Here is a 14444-nt window from a genome sequence, read left to right as displayed (position 1 = left end):
ACGTAATGCCTTGGATGTGGAAAAACAAGGGGTCTACTTGTTCTTTTGAATCTGATTGGCTGGTGGGAAATATATCATCTCCGCAAAATTTTATTATTTTTTTCCCAAGTGAAACAAGTGCCCGTGTTGGTAAAAAAAATAGTATAGATGAAGGTCTTGGTGGGGTTTCCAATTACAGGATACATGCCAGGGGAATTAAATCATCTGGTAGTGGCGGATCGAGAGGGGTTGAACCCCCCTTTTTTAACGATTTGAATGGGAACATATGATTGGAACCCCCTCCCCCGGTTTATCCAGTTTATCCTGGGTTTGGAACCCCCTTTTGAAAATGGATGGATCCGCTACTGTCAGGATACAACTTTAAAAGGCATATAATCAGATACCATTGTATGTAACAGTAGAGCTAGGGGTTCGACAAGGGTCTTTCATCTACTCGGCTGGGCATTTCAAGTATTCGACAGATGACACCATAGTTTATTTCGCAATATATATGGGGTAACTATCAGCTTAAACCTTAATTGGATGTACACATTAAAAACATGTGCAAGAAAGATTATACTACAGCACCTTACTAGGAAGAAATTTAATATTACCTAAGTCAATGACATCTACTAGTATTAAGGTTCATGTGGACCCTATGGCTAAAATGGCCGTATTTTCACCTCAAAATTTACTCTGAGTACAGACAAACCTGCGCATCTGTAAAAAATTCCAGACATAGCATGCCCTAGATAAATAAATTTCAAATATGTTTTATGTTTTAGAAAAATAAAAACTTACCAGGATTTTGCCGTGCACTTTTTTTCATTCCTCCAGAAGGTGCCAAAATAAACTAAGTTGGGAAACAGGTTTGAGAACTTCCCCACAGGTAATAATTGAAGTGAGCTGTATTGCTTGACATGGACATGAGATGGACAATAGATACCTAACAATAATTGGTCATTTAAACTGTGTACCTGAGTGGACCATATCAAGGTAAACTCAACTGTTTGTTAATTTTATCATCTTCTGCAGGGACGAAAAAAAGTGTACGGAAAAATCCAGTTAAGTTATGAATTTTCTAATTCATACAATGCATTTGAATTCTATTTATCTAGGGCATGCTATGCCTTAAAACTTTTTCAGATGCACAGGTTTGCCTGTACTCAGAGTAAATTTTAAGGTGAAAATACAGCCATTTTAGCCATAGGGTCCACATGAACCTTAAAGAACAATTTTATAGTAAGATTGTGACCAACACTAGAGTATGATTGCTCTGTTAGGGGTCCATACTTACAAAACAAAAATATCATTAAAATGGTTTAAAGTAGGGCGGGCTGCCCGTTTCAGTCAGTGTAACTAACAATTATTTCATATCGGTTGAGAATAAGATTCTCTTATTGGATAAAAAGGGGTCACATGGCATTCATTATTCTTCAGTAATAAATTCCATCGGTCATTAACAGAAAAAACGGACCAGAAAACCGGTCGTTAACGAACTTTTACATGATAATGACCGGTGGGGCGTGGTTTCCGTCTGATAATGACCGCTAAGGCGTGATTTCTCTGTTAATGACCGGTGGAGCGTGGTTTCTCTGTTTAGAGAGATTTACCTTTTATGAAACATGTTCCTGATTTTAATATTATATTTAAGTTGTTGAATTGTTTATTATATGTTTTCGTTAAATATAAAATTAAAGATAACTTGATTAATATTCATATACTGAATAATTGCACTAAAATGAATGGCAGTATTACTGCTACGACTGGTCTTCACTCTTTGTCATAGAAATCGTACAACTACTCGAGTTTGCTTTAGGCATTTTGAATTTACGAGAATTTTCCAAAACATGGTTTCTCAATGAAATAAACATAATAGTTCTTGAAAAACTGGTCATTATCGTGATACATGGACTGCCCGTAGGACAGTGATATTGACTGCGACAGCGATAATGACCTCGCCTTTGGCTCAGTCATTATCACTATCTTAGTCAATACCACTGTCCTGTGGGCAGTCCATATATCACGATAATGACCAGTTTTTCAAGAACTATTATATAAATACAAACATTCCTCAAGCGTTTGTTTATAACATGTTACAACACCTTGAATGGCGCAGTCTCTCTAACAGAAGACAAGATTCACGATTGGTAATGCTATATAAAATAGAACACGAAAAGGTTGCAAAACATTAAGCTGAACAATAAATCACACCTTCCAAATTCCATCCTTCAAAACACAGAACAGAAAAGATTTCATATTTTTCTCAAAAACAATAACCGACTGGAACAAACTCCTTGATGATATTAAAAATTGCACAAGAGTAAACTATTTCAAATCTTCAATTTCATAGCATCAACTCATCTATTCACATCAAACTATTTTTTTCCTCTATTTTTATTTTGTATACTTATATATTAAAAGAAAGGCGAAAGATACCAGAGGAACAGTCAAACTCATAAATCGAAAATAAACTGACAACGTCATGGCTAAAAAGGAAAAAGACAAACAGACAAATAATAGTACACAAAAACAACATAGAAAACTAACAACTGAGCAACACGAACCCACCAAAAACTGGGGGTGATCTATATTAATCTATGTCTTGTTGTAAGTTATTCTCTTGTGACGTAATCTTCAGATGGTTGAAGGTGCATGCATGGTCACTATATATATGTTAGAAGAAGTATAGTAGATGAATATAGAATAATAAATAAATTTGGTGTATTTACTGTCTTCTGATTGGTTAAAATTATTAGTTTTATTTTCAATGTTGTCAATTTTGATGGCGACACGCCCACTCTGACGTTGTGTATTCATACGCCAACATGTGTGTACGTTGTTATTGTTAATATAGATAATATAAACATTTCTTTAAGCCTTATTTTTGATAGAAATTTATTTATAATGAATGGCAATAATTTATTTTGATTTTATTGAACCATAAAACTAATTTTTGACTCTTCACATTTTACATAATCCGCTTCGCGGGTTATTCAATGTGAAGAGTCAATAATTAGTTTTATGGTTCAATAAATTCAAAATAGATAATAGCCCTTCATTAAATGAGCAACATGCGCAGAATAAATAGCAAGACAAAAAGAATAGAGGAAATTGGGGAAGAAAAGAATAATAGAGAATAATGGGATGCTAACATATTAAGAAAATAGAAGTATGGGCCGCAAAAGAATATGTAATCTAAAATGACGTACACATTCAAGAATACAGAAATGAAGGACTCCCTATCGAGACCCTCATAAATAAAGATGCATGAGTATACCTCTTTTTTTATTTTAATATAAAACACGGATTCTTCATGTTACTGTGTTAAATATGTAGCATAATATTCTTGTTTAAGAATTTTTTTCTGAAAATGACTACAAAATGCAAAATAATTTGCAACCATGCACTGGATGTGCTGTTTTGGAAAATAGAGTTTGTTTTACTATTCATTCTGACTTAACGATATCTAATTAACTTTAAAAAAAATGTTGTTGTATTGTTTACTAGACATTGATGGAAGTCGAATGATTCATGTTATGGCTTTGTTTTAATATTTTTTTATCAAAAATTATCTCTCAAAATAATATCATCATGCAGAACTTGTTAAATGCAAATGACAAATGCATGAGACACTTTAGGTCAACAGAAATAAAATCACATTTCGGTAGTAAGGTTTTTTGTTTTGTATACAGTGTATTCGCACTTGACTCGTAACTATCCTTATTATGTTGATGAAAAACTTCTGCAACGGTTCAGGGGTACAGAGAAAGTATAAATTTAAAATCTAACAAAGCCTAATTTTGTGTTGAGGCGACATAATTTTTCTATAATAAATGTGATAATATTACAACATCGAAGTACTGGGTGTCCATGTAATTGTATTCTCGAATTTTTAAATCGTACAGGAAATTCTGAATTTCGAAATTGCTAGACTTCGAACTGACACAACATTCAGTCGGTTAAAGAGCTCTTAAGAGCTCATGTTCTTTGTTATTATGTATATATGCAACCCGACTTTAAATAAAGATTACTTTACTTTACTTTACTTTATTTAAGTGATCGTTAGAAAATGGTTGCCAGACTTCGAACTGACACAACATTTAAAATGATCGTTAGAACAAAATGAATATAATCATATCAATTCCAATCTGGACAAATTGTTTCGGATTCCATTCTACAGTTTGTATTTTTTTTACTTTTAATTTGAATGGTTGGTTCTTGTTGTTACGTGTTAAAAACACATGGCTTCATTATATAATAAAACATAAAATTATGTTTAGTAAAATCAGATTTCATTTGATATCGGTTGAACTGATGGATCGGCTATGGTACGGAACTTCAGGGTCAAAAATACTTATTTATACGTATAAACATAATTATTTCTGTGTATATACTCACATGTCCGGACCGTATGAGTATATGTATACTCGTTTGATTATTAACAGGCCAGACCATATGAGTATTTGGACCATATAGGTATTTTTTCAAATATACATTAAAAACGTTTCAATAATACAATAAACTTTATCTTTAAAACTAAATACTGATGGTTACAAAGAAATGTATTAGTTAAAGTTTTTAAAGGCTACATAAGAATTAAACATAGATGGCATGCCACAGTCAGTTGGTCTTAGTTTTCATCGCTAGTTGTATTCTTGCATGTAATGCTTAGAGAGTTATTACATGTACCAAGTTATGACAGTTGTTGTCCATTCGTTTGATGTGTTTTGTCATTTGATTTTGCCATGTGATTAGGGACTTTCCGATTGAACTTTCCTCGGAGTTCAGCATTATTGTGATTTTACTTTTTACTTCTACACGGTACCATAACTTTTCTGTATTTGTACATCTTGGTTGTGCACGATCCTTTTCAGTTGCACCTTTTTCTTGCATGTGAAAAGGTAGCCTTCTTTACAGGTGCGGGCACTGATATCGAAGTATCGGGCCATTCTGATGTGTCTACGGTGTTTTTAAGAAGCCGTCTAGATCTCCAGTATCATAATAGGACTGCAGTACACCATATTCGCATGAGAACTTAAATAAAATATGGTCCTTGTCTGTGATGTCATCTACTTTACACAATAAACTTGGAAAATCACCAGACGTCTGTCAACCACCGGTATATACGTGAAGTAACAAAACTTCCTTTTACATGCAATATGTCATTGTGCATTTGATACTGTACTTATAAATAGTAAGTAAAATTAACTGTGCGAAACTGTTTATTTTTATTTAGTTAATATTTTTTAATACTTAAAATCTGAGACTACTATAACAGTCTCAGTTAAAATATAATAAAATGATTTTTTTTAAAGACGTGACAACTAGAAGGGACATTATACCTTATGAACAGTTTAACAGTAATTAAACAAACGTGTTAATTACCACGACCATACGCGTACGACGGACCAAAATGAGTATATACCCATAAGGTAGCACTCCACAGTTAGAAAATAAAATTAAAAATGAGCCACAAAATGTTTTATCATCTCCTATTCCTGGATTTCTAATACATTAACCTAACTGTTTGTGTTGTACATGTGCATATGTATGTAATCAGTATATTCCATAGATTTGATTTTCAAAAGTTAAAAGAGTGAAAATTAATTCCTTTTATGTGTATCCATGGCAACATTCTGCATTTATTTACCATAAAATATTGCAAAAAGGGGGGTGGACATGTCACATATCCCCCCAAAATTTGGATCAAACTAGAATTTCAATGCCTTTGAGTGATACCTTTTTAGAAACTGTTTTCATAAATCTTCCTAATGATCAAATAAAAAATGGGTGTCTTTCGCCTCATTTTTTCGTAAAATCCAATCACAAAGTTCGTGCGATAAAAAGTTGGAAAAAACCAATACAATAATTGCTGGACCAATGTATGATAGGGACATGCAAATATGGACTGTCATACAGAAAACAGCCTATATTACATACATTACATAATCTTGATGTTCATATAAACCCAATACAAAGGCTATTTTAATACTCAGCTATCCAAAAATGAATTTTATTGCACACTAGCTCTCATATTTGAAAAATCCACAGGGGCCAAAATGCGAAACTACACACCTAACTGTGGAGTGCTACCTTAAGGTGAAATTTTTCCCCTCCTGCCTCAATTTTATTATATTTTCTGTGTTCTACTAGCTGTTACGATGAAAATGGTACCTTAATTTTTTAAAATTGGTTCAGTAATAAAGATTTTATGAAGGTTAGCAGTTGATGTTGAAACGCGACAAAAAGTGATTTAAAAATAAATGCTGGATAATAGTGAAAAACTTCAAGTCTGTCTCATTTTTGGGGTAAATTTCTAAAACTTTTCCCATTATCTTATTTAAAATCATAAAATTACCTTAAAAGAGGACAAATTGTACAATTTTTAGGTATTTGAAAGCACTTATAGGTCAATTTTGCTGTAAATAGCATACCTAACCTTGGTTTAGAAGCTCTCAAGCAGGGTATAAATTTCTAGCAGTACTGGCATCATTAAATTTAATTAATGCCAAATTATAATATAAAATCCTGCTAAAAATGTTTATTTGACTTATTCGCATTCAAAAATATAAAGCGATACATTCTGAGGATATCATATAAAGCGCAATCTTTGGTTACAATGGCGAAGCTAATGGAGTACAAATTTAAGACCGCAACATGTCTAAGTGTCAAAAATTTAAATGTGTATATTTGGTTGCTAAGGACAGTAAACAATAAAATAAACATAAATTGCATTTCTAGCAGATTTTTTACCTTCAGAACTAAAACAAGAACATAAAAGACTAAAGATTTGTGGTCAATTTTATCTTAAAAAGTGCATTTCTGTGCTTTCTGATGTGTCATAAGGTAGCACTCCACAGTTAGAAAATAAAATTAAAAATGAGCCACAAAATGTTTTATCATCTCCTATTCCTGGATTTCTAATACATTAACCTAACTGTTTGTGTTGTACATGTGCATATGTATGTAATCAGTATATTCCATAGATTTGATTTTCAAAAGTTAAAAGAGTGAAAATTAATTCCTTTTATGTGTATCCATGGCAACATTCTGCATTTATTTACCATAAAATATTGCAAAAAGGGGGGTGGACATGTCACATATCCCCCCAAAATTTGGATCAAACTAGAATTTCAATGCCTTTGAGTGATACCATTTTAGAAACTGTTTTCATAAATCTTCCTAATGATCAAATAAAAAATGGGTGTCTTTTGCCTCATTTTTTCGTAAAATCCAATCACAAAGTTCGTGCGATAAAAAGTTGGAAAAAACCAATACAATAATTGCTGGACCAATGTATGATAGGGACATGCAAATATGGACTGTCATACAGAAAACAGCCTATATTTACATACATTACATAATCTTGATGTTCATATAAACCCAATACAAAGGCTATTTTAATACTCAGCTATCCAAAAATGAATTTTATTGCACACTAGCTCTCATATTTGAAAAATCCACAGGGGCCAAAATGCGAAACTACACACCTAACTGTGGAGTGCTACCTATAGTCAGACCATACGCGTATGGTCCAAATACTCATATGGTCAGGAACATATATACGGAATTCGATTTATGTATATACGTAAATCGAATTCCGTATATACAGAAATAATTACGTATATACGTAAATCGAATTTTGTATATACAGAAATAGTTATGTATATAATTATGTATATACAAAATTCGATTTACGTATATACGAAATTTAAGTATGTATATACATAATTCATGTATATAAGGAACTCAATTTACGTATATACGCAATTAAAAAGCGAAGTGCTTGTTCTTGTATTTTTTCTATTTTTCTGGTATTTTGTTACCCACAGAAGTGCCAAGTCAAAGGGCAGTTGTTATGATATTGTAATTATTATGTTTATTTATGTTGGCCTAATTTGTGTTGTATGGCCTGATAGTTGTTTACCAAATAATCTTATAATTGTGCAGTTTAGGAATCACTGGAACAATCACAGAATGATTGGAACTTTCTAGAATGATCCTTATAAAAGATGCGTAATTTAAACTTCTACGTTATTCCAGAAACTTCCGTTGTAACTTTCCAGGATTTTCCACAATGTTCCATTATAGAGTGTTCTAGAATTTTCCATTGACAACACTATATATACAGACACTAAAGTTAAACTCTCATGAATTAAACTTGGACATAGACATTGATAGACATTAGTATTCACAACATTTGGATTGACACTTTTATTCTACAAACAACATCATACTGGATTGTGACATTAGTAGTGAACGTAATATTCAAATTGGATTCCGAAAGATTTCCGGATACAGATAAAGATAACAGATTGGACTCATATTTTGACAGTTAAGTTAACAGTAATATTTGTGTAATACCTTTTGTAAACTTTTGTATATTAAATATTGTTAAATTTTACTATTGATTTGTGTCTTTTGTTGGCTACAATTTAAAGGCGATTTCTGGCCGTAACAGAAATTGGGGGCTCGTCCGGGAGACTGAAAATATATTATTCAAAATTTTTTCAATATTTTTATTATAACTAGCCAACAAAATTCTACAAAATGGCATTTGATGCCGGTAAATTTTTGAAAACGCCAGACCTGGAGAGTTTTGATAATTTAAAGAAAGACGAATTAGTGTTGCTTGCTAAACATCTGCAGTTAAATTTTAAAGTATCTATGAGAAAACAAATTATAAAAAATTTGGTTATAGACAAATTAGTTGACGCAGAAATTTTAGGTGAAGAGGCTCTTGAACTTAAGGTCGAAAATGTAGATGCCTTTAAATTAAAACAGCTTGAATTAGAACATGAATTTAAATTAAAACAAGCAGAACTGGAAATGAAGGAAAGGTTGGAAATAGAGAGAAAAGAAAAAGAAGATGAATTTAAATTAAAAGAACTGGAAATGAAGGAGAGGGAGAAAATAAAAGAAGATGAATTAAAATTAAAAGAACTTGAAATGAGAGAAAGGCTAGAGATGGAAAAACTGAAAATTGAAATGGTCAAAGAAGAAAGCAACACTAAAGTCCAGTCGAAATCAGATTATTTTGATGCAGCAAAAAATATACGTTTGGTTCCAAAATTTTGTGAAAAAACAGTCGATAAATATTTTCCACAGTTTGAGAAAATTGCTAATAATTTGAAATGGCCAAAGCCATATTGGACTACAATGCTACAAAGTGTTTTTGAAAGTAAGGCCGCTGAAATATACTCTGCACTTCCATCAGAAAAAAGTTCCGATTATGACACCGTGAAACAGGAAATTTTGAAAGCCTATGAGCTAGTACCAGAAGCATATAGACAGAAATTTAGATCTTATAAAAAGTTTGATTCGCAAACCTATGTGGAATTTGCTCGGGAAAAAGAAGATCTATTTGATAAATGGCTTACTTCAAAGAAAACAAAAAACAATTTTGATCAACTAAGACAATTGATGTTATTAGAAGAGTTTAAACAATGTGTTCATTCAGAATTAAAAACACATTTAGACGACAAAACTGTTGAGTCAATACATGATGCGGCTGTAATTTCAGATAATTATACTCTTTCACATAAAAGAAGTTTCAAGAGTCAAAATGTTAATACTTCCAGTGGAAATTACAAAAATCAAAGCACTGAGCGTACTGATAGTAAGCCTGTTCCACAGAATAAGAGTCAGTCCAGTTATAATATGTCTAGTCCAAAATTTGATACTTTTGAGAAGAAGTCACTGACTTGTGCTTATTGTAAGAAGATTGGTCACCTGATGGCTGATTGTTTTAGACTCCAGAAGAAGAATGAACGAGATAATAAGCCGAAGTCCAGTGCTTGTACGACACCTTATATTACCAGTACGTTGGAATGTCCTGCGAGTCAGGCTTTTAAGTCCAGTTTTTGTGATTACATGGAGGAATATAAACCCTTTATGTCTGATGGGTTTATTTCTATTGTTGATGATACCACTCTTCAGCCTATTAAGATTTTACGAGACACTGGAGCTTCTCAGTCTTTATTGTTAGAAGGTGTGTTGCCTTTGTCAGAGAAGACTTCTGTTGGTGCCTCCGTTTTGTTACAAGGTGTAGAGTTAGGTTGTATAGATGTTCCTCTCCATCGTATTTATCTGAAGTCAGATTTGATAACTGGACCAGTTATTGTGGGTGTTCGTCCTAATCTCCCTGTTGAGGGTGTTACCTTATTGCTAGGAAATGATCTAGCTAGGAACAAAGTGGTTGCTGAACCAATTGTTACCAGTGAACCGGTGGTGGATGTTAAATCACCTGAAGATGATGCTGAATTGTATCCAGCTTGTGTTGTTACTAGGGCGATGGCTAGAAAACAACAAAATGAGAATTTGCAAGAAGACAAGTTTGATTACATGGACCTTTCTGACACTTTTATAGCTGATATTGAAGATCCTGGTAACTCAGAAAAGGCTATTATAAAACCACCTAGTGTTAACAAGAATGTAATTATGCCATGGCCAGACGTAAACAGCCATTCACTAAACAGAAAGAACCTTTTGGAAGAACAAAATAAAGACCCTGAGGTTCTTCAGCTCTGCAAGAGGGCTCAACCACAGGAGGAAGCAGACAAAGTGGCTGAATGCTATTTCCATCAGGACGGCATTTTAATGAGGAAGTGGAGGCCTCCTGATGCTACCCCAGAGGAGGAATGGAGAGTGGTATACCAAGTGGTGGTGCCTAAAGTTTATAGGCAAGAAATTATTGTTCTTGCCCATGACACCCCCTTGGCTGGACACTTAGGTAAAAGAAAGACTTGCCTTAAAATCTTGCAGCATTTCTACTGGCCAAGACTTAGAAATGATGTTGCAGAATACTGCAAATCCTGTCATATATGCCAGGTTGTTGGTAAGCCTAACCAGAAAATACCACCAGCACCACTTCTGCCTATTCCAGCTTTTGACGAACCTTTTAGCAGAGTTCTTATTGACTGCGTTGGACCTTTACCAAAGACCAAGACTGGAAATGCGTATTTATTGACGATCATGTGTACATCTACCCGCTTTCCTGAAGCTATTCCGCTCAGAAATATCAAGACACCTACTATCGTCAAAGCTTTGATCAAATTTTTCACATTAGTAGGACTTCCTAAGTCTATACAGTCCGACCAGGGATCAAATTTCATGTCGGGTTTATTTCAGCAAGTCGTATACCAGTTAGGGATTGCTCAGTACAGATCAAGTGCTTATCATCCAGAATCTCAAGGTGCCTTAGAACGTTTTCATCAAACATTGAAGAACATGATTAGAACTTTTTGTCTTCAATTTGACAGAGACTGGGATGATGGAGTTCACTTTCTACTTTTTGCGGTTCGAGAGGCTGTTCAAGAATCCCTTGGATTTAGTCCCTTTGAGTTGGTATTTGGTCATACTGTAAGGGGACCATTAAAATTGATTAAGGAAAAGTGGCTTACTGAACATACTGACTTGAATCTTTTAGACTATGTATCTAGATTTAAAGAAAAATTGTTTACTGCTTGTCAAATTGCTCAGAAAAACTTAAAAAATGTACAGAACAAAATGAAAATATGGTATGATAAAGATGCCAGGGACAGAATTTTTGAGCCTGGTGATAAGGTACTTGTATTTCTGCCAGTCCCTGGACATCCTTTACAGGCTAAATATTGTGGTCCTTATACAATAGAGAGTAAAATTAATGATTTGAATTATATTGTAAAAACTCCAGGTCGGCGCAAACAAAATAGAGTGTGTCATATTAATATGTTAAAACCATATTTTGAGCGTACTAATGTACTATGTGATAGTAAACCAGTTGCCACTTTAGGCATGGTTAAATTTGAGAACAATCATGACAAACCAGATGTAATTGAACCAACTTTTAGTTGTAAAACTATGGAAGAGACAGTTAGATTGAAAAATTCAGAAATTTTGTCAAATTTAGATTCAAAACTTGCACATCTGTCTTTTGATCGTAGAGAAGAAATAAAAACTTTGGTATTTTCTTTTAAAAATCTTTTTCCAGATGTGCCAAACAAAACCACTGCTGTTTGTCATGATGTTGATGTCGGAGATGCTTCTCCAATTAAGCAACATCCTTACAGGCTCAATCCACTCAAACTTGAAGTTATGAGAAAAGAAATTAAATATATGCTTGACAATGATATTATTGAGCCGAGTAACAGTGAATGGAGCTCTCCTTGTCTCCTTGTGCCAAAACCAGATAAAACTTTTCGTTTCGTGACTGATTTCAGAAAAGTAAATTCAGTCTCAAAATCTGATTCCTATCCGATTCCAAGGATAGACGATTGTATTGACAACATTGGTCAAGCAAAATTTGTGAGCAAATTTGATTTATTGAAAGGTTATTGGCAAGTTCCATTGACACAGAGAGCTCGTGAAATATCAGCTTTTGTTACACCAGATGGCTTATTTCAATATACTGTAATGCCATTTGGCATGAAAAGTGCACCAGCTACATTTCAAAGAATGATCAATAATGTTATAAAAGATTTAGACTGTTGTTATGCTTATATTGATGATCTTATTGTATGTAGTGATAGCTGGGAACAGCATTTAACACATTTGTATGATACTTTTGATAGATTGTCATATTCAAATTTGACTGTTAATCTTGGTAAAAGTGAATTTTGTCAGGCCACTGTTGATTATTTAGGGCATACAGTTGGCCAAGGTCAAATAAAACCTATTATGGCTAAAGTGGAAGCTATTTCCAAATTTCCTCCTCCTACAAATAGAAAACAACTTATGAGATATTTAGGCATGATTGGATTTTACAGGAAATTCTGTTCAAATTTTGCTACTGTTGTTCAACCATTGACTCATCTTTTACGAAAAGATTCTAAATTTATCTGGAGTGAAAATTGTCAAAAAGCTTTTGAAAATAGCAAATCACTTTTAATTAATAGTCCAGTTCTGATTACTCCAGACTTTGAAAAACAATTTAAACTTGCCGTTGATGCAAGCGATGTAGGAATAGGAGCTGTTTTATATCAAGAGACAGATGATAATGTTGAAAAACCTATATCATATTTTTCTAAGAAATTAGATAAACATCAGAAAAATTATTCAACTATTGAAAAAGAGTGTTTTGCAATGTTGTCAGCACTTCAACATTTTGATGTATATTTGAATCCCACTGTATATCCTATTCTTGTTTATACTGATCATAATCCTCTCACCTTCATGCATAAAATGAGAAACAAGAATCAGAGGTTGACTAGGTGGAGTTTATTGTTACAGGAATATGATGTAATTGTAAAACATATTAAGGGTAAAGATAATGTAATAGCTGATGCTTTATCTAGAGCTTATTAAATCACTTTGTATATATTATGTATTTTTGTTCATATTATTCATGATAAGTTTTTGTTACACTAAAACTTCTTTTAAGGGGGGAGGTGTTATGATATTGTAATTATTATGTTTATTTATGTTGGCCTAATTTGTGTTGTATGGCCTGATAGTTGTTTACCAAATAATCTTATAATTGTGCAGTTTAGGAATCACTGGAACAATCACAGAATGATTGGAACTTTCTAGAATGATCCTTATAAAAGATGCGTAATTTAAACTTCTACGTTATTCCAGAAACTTCCGTTGTAACTTTCCAGGATTTTCCACAATGTTCCATTATAGAGTGTTCTAGAATTTTCCATTGACAACACTATATATACAGACACTAAAGTTAAACTCTCATGAATTAAACTTGGACATAGACATTGATAGACATTAGTATTCACAACATTTGGATTGACACTTTTATTCTACAAACAACATCATACTGGATTGTGACATTAGTAGTGAACGTAATATTCAAATTGGATTCCGAAAGATTTCCGGATACAGATAAAGATAACAGATTGGACTCATATTTTGACAGTTAAGTTAACAGTAATATTTGTGTAATACCTTTTGTAAACTTTTGTATATTAAATATTGTTAAATTTTACTATTGATTTGTGTCTTTTGTTGGCTACAATTTAAAGGCGATTTCTGGCCGTAACACAGTAACTAAAGTTAGACATACTGATAAAAGAGTAATAAATTGTAAGTTGATCTAAGTTTACTCAGTTTGTTAAGATGTTTCCCAATTCTTTTCAAAACATTTAATTTCCTTGCAGCCTTTTTACAAATATTTAAAATATGTAAATTGAAGTTTAATTTACAAAATACAAATACACAAACAAACAAACGAACAAACAAACAAAAAAAACCAAAAAAACACATATATCCATATCCTCACATGATATAGAAATACCATTCAAATCAAACACAATCTTTTTATCATGTGTTTTATAGCCAATAGAGATGGCTTGAAATTTCTCTGGGTTGGTCTGCATTTTATTGGAAGAAAACCACTGTATTATCCTCCCTTATTTAGTTATAATTTTGCATCAGCACCTGTCACTGATATAAACCTAAAGATCATATGATTAATCCATGATTAGAAGACTAAAGCCACAGCACTCGTCTCGTGCCTGTGACTAAAGCAC

Source organism: Mytilus galloprovincialis, chromosome 1 (assembly GCF_965363235.1).
Source record: "Mytilus galloprovincialis chromosome 1, xbMytGall1.hap1.1, whole genome shotgun sequence".
NCBI classification, from domain to species: domain Eukaryota; kingdom Metazoa; phylum Mollusca; class Bivalvia; order Mytilida; family Mytilidae; genus Mytilus; species Mytilus galloprovincialis.
This window is presented reverse-complemented; position numbering follows the sequence as displayed.